We start from the raw sequence: 8,043 nt of genomic DNA, 5'->3' as shown, positions 1-8,043 counted from the left end.
AATCCTCAGTCAACTTTAATCAGACTTCTGTGTAACATTTTATCAAATCTTTTCTGTCTACAGCCATCACTGACCTCCTCAGTTTGCATTTCCTTTTCTATTTCTATATCAATTTTCTTTTTTAGCTTTTCTACCATCTTAATGAAAATTAATTAACTTAGTGCCCTAAATGTTTTTTTATCATTCTCTATTGCACTGTGCACAACTTCTATTACTCCCTTGATTACATATTGACGTAGTACAAATATTTGAATAGGTGGCTCACTCCTGTTTCTCTGTGCAGGAAATTTACATACACCCAGAGTGCAACATGGTGCCTGCTTCTGATTAATGTTCCTTAAACTTTGCTGAATGAAAAAATACTCACTCCTGTTTCTCTGTGCAGGAAATTTACATACACCCAGAGTGCAACATGGTGCCTGCTACTGATTAATGTTCCTTAAACTTTGCTGAATGAAAAAATACCTCAGGAAATATAATGGGAAATAAAACAAAAGGTCAGAATGTTCAGTGGCAAGGTGTTTTCAGAATCAGAATTAGAAGTTTCAAAGATGAGCTGCTCAAACTTCTTTGTTTCACAAATGAGAAAACTAACGCCTAAATGAGGAAAGTAAGGCCAATATATAACATATGGCAGGGATTTAATTCATGTTTTCTATGCTCCTCACCCACAGATCTTTCATCCATACTGTATTTATTTATCGTAAGCAATGACATTTTGATAACTGGAATTCAGCAAATTAACAGTTATACTGTAAATAAATTTTGTTTTGGTTATTTAATCTAATTACATTTGTGAAAAGTGATACAGATAGGTGTATACCAAACACACTGAGGATAGGGGACTTTGACAAACCAGATAGAAGACTGTTGTATGAAACCACATGCAGTGATAAAGATCTGATCTAAGATGCCATATGGAACAAAATATATATTACAAATACATGGTGGATGTTTGTACCATTTTCAACAATTGGAAAAGGATTTTATATAATTTTAAAAATTATTTTGGATTTTATATAATATTTTTGCAAAATAATTGGACTTTTTTCCATGGAGCCACATATACTGCTTATTACTCTCTGACAAAAATAACAGTGGATAATAATGAGCCTTTAGCATTACACTTGGTTAACATCTTCCTCTAGAAGAAACAAGCTTTTGAAACAGTGCCAACCCTGATTCCTCACCGTGGACTCTGTGATACCTGTCTCTCCTCCTAACTAATAATCTAGTTTGCAGCAGATGTGCTATAGTCTCGACCTTGCACCGTAAGACCACAGGCTCCTCTATGTCAAGGGATGAAAGGGACCTATGTGGCCATCACCACTCCCGGGTGTTACAAATTTTTGCCTCTATGTAATGATTGGTCTTTGGGAAAATGTTACCTGGTGGTGCACTGTTAGAGGCTCCTGATCCCTCTGCTTCTGGATTAGGGCACAGAAGTCTTGGTGAGTATATTTTCTTCCACATATTTGGGAACATGCTGAGGAATTCATCCGTCCTTGGTTGACATTATGTCTCTTTTTTCTATTCTTCCTTCCACCTCTCAGGCTGTTCGTCCTCGGCCCTCCTTCTGGACGTCAGGGTGCCCTGATTTCCTTCCTCTGCCAGCTGACTTTTTATCATGTTGCCTCTCAATGTTTTCCTGGGCAATCTCCTACTCTTCCGTAGCTCCACCTGCTGCCTCTCACCTGTTGATTCCAAGTCTCTGTTGACAATTCAGACTGATCTTCTTAGCTCCAAACCTGGATTACCTGACTAATATCATCTCCTCTTAAATTTCCACAGTCAGGGGCTGGCCAGTTACTCACTTGGTCACAGCATGGTGCTGATAACACCAAGGTCAAGGGTTCGGATCCCTGTGCTGGCCAGCTGCCAAAAAGAAAAAAAAAATTCCACAGTTCCTTAATGCTCAGCATGTTTAAAATTGAATTCATAGTTTTCCCCACAGATTTAATCTTCCCACCCTTGTTTCCTGAAAGGCAGAAACTTGGGAGTTATCCATCCCATTCTTATTCCTCCCTCTGTCGTCCACCCTGAAGTCTAGTCTCCATTCTGGACATTCTGAGAATCCGTCCCCTCCTCCTTATTCCTTTGATCACTTCTTATTTTAGTTCGTCATAGATTTATAGGTTTAATTATTAACCACAGATTTAGTGATAACTATGTACCCAGCACTGTGCTGAGTACATTATCTGCTTTATCTTGTTTGATTCTCTCAATAACCCTACAAAATAAACTTATTATCCCCATTTATCCTGAAGATGTTAATAAACTTGACAGATAAAGCTAATAAGTAAAGGAGCCTCAATCTGAACTCAAATTAGTTTTATTTATTGATTCAATTAGCTTTTCTTTATAACAGGAGAAAATGGGATTTTCAAAGTAACTAATTGCGATTACATTAACCAATTGTCTTTCACAGTGGTTTATGTTTTGTGTGCAGCCAGCCATAAACTAATCTAGAATAGAGCTGCTCAATAGAAATACATTGCTATCATGCAAGCCACATGCATAATTTAAAACTTTCTAGAACCCATGTTAAAAAAGTAAAAAAAAAAAAGGTTAAATTAATTTCAATAATTTACTTAACCCAATATGTCCAAAATATTATCATCTCAACACCTAATCAATACAAAAATTATTGAGATATATTTTTCATTCCTTTTTTGCACTGTTTTGAAAATCTGGTGTGTCGTTTACATTTATAGTACATCTTAGTCAGGACACTAACTTTTCAATTTACTTGATCTGCATTTAGATTTTATAAAATTTGCAATTCAAAAATAGTTTTACATATCCAAGTGGTTCTAAACATGCTTAAATATTTTGCAACTTCTGAATCAAGTACCAAAAAAACTTTTCCTTTACTGCATACATCTATTTTGACAAAACTTGTTCATCTGTTTTAAGAACTGATTTAAGTTTGAAGTAAAAGCATATCATATTCAAAACTATGTTCGCTCAAGCTAAATAAGTTCACTAACTCTGCTGTTAACTTGGTATTAACACTCAATGCAAAGGAATAATGCATAAATTGAAAATTAACTCTAAATTCATCAATATCAACATAGCATTCTTCAAACTGTGCTTATTATTTTTATAGCCATTTGAATAATGTTGTGAATCACAATTAAAAGTTTTTTTTACATTGATTCATGTTAAATAATATGTAAAGTCATTATTATTAATTTATATTGTGCAAAGATTTAATTTCAACCTAAGCTCTTGTACCTGTGTAACAAACAGGCTTTTTCTCTCTTGTACCTTCAAATTTAGCTCATTTATATGCAGTATAATATATAACAGTAAGAAAATGCAAATCAGGGGGCCGTCCCAGTGGCGCACTGCTACAGTGCGCCGCTTGGGAGCGCGGCGGCGCTCCTGCCGAGGGTTCGGATCCCACATACAGACCGGCTGCTCACTGGCTGAGCGTGGTGCAGGAGCAACACCAAGGGTTGCGATCCCGTTGCCGGTCATGAAAAAAGACAAAAAAAAGGAAAAAAAAAAATGCAAATCAGACTGCCAATTTTTACCTTTATATTTTGAATATTTGCCAAACTTTCCTTTTCTTTTAAGAAAACATTGAATTGAAGTTAACAGTATAGTAAATCCGTATACAACTCTTCTACAACTCAGTTAGCAAACATTGGCAAAGAACACACGATAGAAATTCTTTTATTTCTTTCAGCGGTTTCAAAAAATTTCCATGATTTATAGCATTCACACATAGTTTCAAAATGATTTCAACTGCATTTGTGACAGTTTTTATAGTTTGCTTCAGAAAACTGGGCATACATGCTCCCAATATGTATCATAGATAGGAACAAAATAGTAAGAGAATCATGTTTCTTGTTTAAAATTCCAATGCATCTGGGCTTTTGACTTCACATAGCTAGAGCACCCTCTGTTGTAATGGAAACTAATTTTTTAGACATAAAAAATCCAAAAATATCTATGCCACAAGTTTCATTTGTTAGGCCATGAATTAACTATATTTCTTCATAAATTTGGATGTCCTTTGAGATGATACATACCCAAATGATAATTTGGCAGTAATTTTTATTTCTCATGACTCATCTCAAGACAAAAAACTAAAGAGAAGTACTTGTAAGCTTTCAAAGTCAGAATTAATTGATCTTTGATGTAGTAGGAAGGTCTTGCATCCTATGGACAATTTTTTGGTGGTTTATTGGAAAATCTTTCACTTTTATGAAATATCTTTTTAAAGTCTTTTCCCCATAATTTTCTAACAAAACTTCCATCATTGAAACAATAATGTATTTCCCCATCTCTTCATGTAAAAATTGTTATTTTATTTCTGTGCAAGGCACATGCTGTTTTTAGGTGGCTAAACTTAAAAGCTCAGATTCTTTAAAATTTAAGAAAATTTTTGGCATATTTAATTCTGATTTTAGCTGACACATTTTATAAATTCTCTTTTGACTTTTGAGAGGAAACATCATGTTAAATTTACCACGTATTTGCTGAGAATGGTTCTCAATATTGTCCACTTTATTTTCTTTAAAAATTTTAAGATAACAGGGATTTTGGCTTTGCTCTGCCACAGCAAAACACAATTGCCATTCATCATAAAATTTGTGATGTGCTTTCTTCCAGTATCTTTTATTCTCCACTGTCCTGGTTGTTTTATCTCTTCATCTCTACTGTATCCTGTATCAATATTATTTCTTCATTTTAGATGTAAAAGTTTGAACATATTTTAAAAATAATTTAATTGTCATTGTTAAAAATAATAAATATTTCAATTTATTAAATATAATTTAGTGGAGTTGGCCTGGTTAGCTCAGTTGGTTAGAGCATGGTGCTGATAACACCAAGGTCTGGGGTTCAATCTCTGTTCAGGTCAGCTGCCCCCTCAAAATTTAACTTTAAACAGGTAACTCCCTTTCTCTGCATGAAATATTCAAATAAACACCAGGTGCATAGAAAAAAAGTCACTAGACCTTAACAGTTTCTTAACAGCAACTAGATCAGTCATGTGTTTATGTGTAATATTAGAATCAAGACACATACCCAACAAGAGAACTGCAATGCAACAGTAATATTTTGTTAGGGATTGGTGGACTTTTTCTGTGAAGATCCATGTAGTAAATATTTCAGGCTATCCAGAATGAGAGGCAAAATCAAGGATATTATGTAAATATTTATATAAAAAGAGGGAAAACAAATTTCCACAATGTTTTTATTAACAAAATTCAAAAGATAGGATATTATGTAAATATTTATATAAAAAGAGGGAAAACAAATTTCCACAATGTTTTTATTAATAAAATTCAAAAGATAATAATAATAATAATAATAATAATTAATAATAACAGTAAAATATTTTTGTAGTACAGGTCTACTAAGGAGAAGAATGAAATTCAGCAGCAGGGAAAATGAACTTTTGCTTATTTGGGATGGCAAAACTGATGGCAAATTCTCCTCTGTTAATGCTGATCTGCTGCAAGACTTTGTGCGTTTCACTTTTTAAAAGTTCTTTCCACATAGATACTGGCAAATACTGATATTAATTCATAAACATATGATTTTAGTTGAGCATATTCACCATTTGGAAGGTATTTTTGCCCTTTAGTATGTCATTACATTACAGATTAATCACTTCCAATTGAAATATAGGTGGAAGCTCTTAAATTGTGCAATTACGTGGATTTCAAAATATGAAAATTTCCTTTACACTTGCATCAAGATAAGAAGAAGATGGTGGAACTGTAAGCTGAGCTCAGAAAAGAAATGTGCTGGGCCGGCTCGTGGCTCACTCGGGAGAGTGCGGTGCTGAGAAAAGAAATGTGCTGCAAATTTGTGTAGAAATGAAGATCTCATTTCTTTGTGTTTACCTTTGGCCACATGTGAAGTTTACAAAATAGTTTATTTAACATTACTTGTCATTCAAATGTTAGTTGCCAAAATGAGAACAAGAGTTTTGCGCATGAGTGCTGTTTTGACTTATAATTTTAGGCTGAACTCATTAAGAAACATTCTTAAGTCAGCAGCAAAATCTCTCTTCCAAAGGATGGAGCTTGAACTTTATCCTCTTGGTGGGTGCTGGCAAGAGCTTCTCTTTACACCGCTTCTCTTTTTCTCTACCACTTGCTGCTTTTTCTTATAATGGAATTATTACTCCCCATTTTTCAAATGAACCATGCTTCATAAGTATTTCATTTGCTTTCTTAATTTCTTAAACTCTCAAGAAATTTGTTATGCTCTTTACTATTTTTAAAGAACTTCTTCTAATCAGGAGTTTTGATTTCTGCTCCCAAAGACCCTGTAGCTTTGAGCAAGTCAAAGTCTACACTTTTGCTAATTTATTTAAATATAAACTAATGGAAGTTTTCAAACAATTGCTTGACCAGTTGATTTTATATCAAGTTTATACTTCTCTTTAAGAGGAAGGATCTGAGAGATGGGAATGAAACACATTTTTTCACTTTCCACTTTCTTTGTATAATTTCCATGCTGATCTAGCAGGAGACAGATGGTTACATTTTACATTTTGATGATCTGGATTCATTCTTCCCATTTCTCATTCTCGTTGAACATGGAATCTTGTATAAATACCAAATTAAAGCCAAAATGTGTGCATGTAATCAGAGCCCAAGCTGGTTATTGCAGCTGAGAGAGTACATTGTTATTTAAAAAAAAAAAATTAAGATAGTTTTTTTAGAGCCATTTTAGGCTCACAGCAAAATTGAGAAAAAAGTATACAGATTTCCTATGTGCCCCTGGCTCCACACATGCATAACCTCCATCATCAACATCCCACACCAGAATGCAACAACTGTTACAAGTGACGAACATACAAGAACACATTATAATCACCCAAAGTCCATATTTTACATTAGTATTAACTCTTAGTGCTCTGCATTCTATGCATTTGGACAAATGTATAATGACACGTATCTATCATTATAGCATCATACAGAATATTTTCACTGCCCTAAAAATCCCCTATACTCCACTTATTTGTCCTCTCCCCTCCCCTTAATTTGATGCTGGAAAAACCTACAGATTCTTAGATACCCAAGTCTGGAGTTGTCATGTCTTTCCTTTCACCTTCTAGTTGTTGTACTATTAATACAAAATTCATTTTGTATGTCAGAATAATTTTCTGTGCCATATATAAACTAAATCAAATAATATAATTTCTTGACAACATAAGAGACTCACTTGCATTATCCACAATCAAGCGCTCCTTCATTACTGCAGAGAAGGCACACAGGTCAATATTCTTTGCATACTTTATTACTCCCCTTTCTTCTCTTTACCCCTCATACCTGCAGAACAGCTTTGTGCTGGGCCAGTAACAACACTTAAGGCTCACCGTCTTTCTTCCTCCCTCACAAAACTGAACAACAGCTTCTGCCATGTCAGGTCTTCATTTAACTGTTTATTTCTCTGTTAATTAAATGCCGTATAAAAATTGTCTGACCTCCCACAGAAGCAAGTTATGAGCTAAGAATCTGGAAGCCAAGCTAGTCATGGTACAAAGGAAGAAAATTAAAATTTCCTTATAAAATTCCATGGCAGACTTCCAGTTCTAGAAAAATGGAGTAGATGTACTTTTCCCTATTCCTCCTGATAAATACACCAAAAATCTTGGACATTATATGTAAACAAACATAAGGAGACTCTGAAAGATGGAGAGAAAAAGACAGAACAATGTGGGGACTAGGAATCCAATGAACAACATGATGGTTTCCTTTTTGTCTCATATATCCCAGACTTAGAACTGAAGAAGCTGGACATCTGGAAATGCTAACAGCTTCAGACAAAACAAATCCCCACAAAAGCCTGCTCTCTCCAGCCAGAGGATCAGGAAAGGGCAGCTTAGCAAGACAGAAAACTTTTAGACAATAACAGCTGTCCTCCAGCCAAATACCACAGAAAACACGGTATCCACCCCCAGCCCCCACCACAAGCAAAGGCTGAGTAGGGAGCCCATATTTCCACCCTTGCCAGGCTGTAAGGAGGGACCCCAAAGTCCTCCATCCCAGGGTTGTATCAGAGAAAGTCAAG

Source organism: Galeopterus variegatus, unplaced genomic scaffold, assembly GCF_000696425.1.
Source record: "Galeopterus variegatus unplaced genomic scaffold, G_variegatus-3.0.2 Scaffold2594, whole genome shotgun sequence".
Taxonomy (NCBI): domain Eukaryota; kingdom Metazoa; phylum Chordata; class Mammalia; order Dermoptera; family Cynocephalidae; genus Galeopterus; species Galeopterus variegatus.
Note: the sequence above shows the minus strand (reverse complement) of the source record.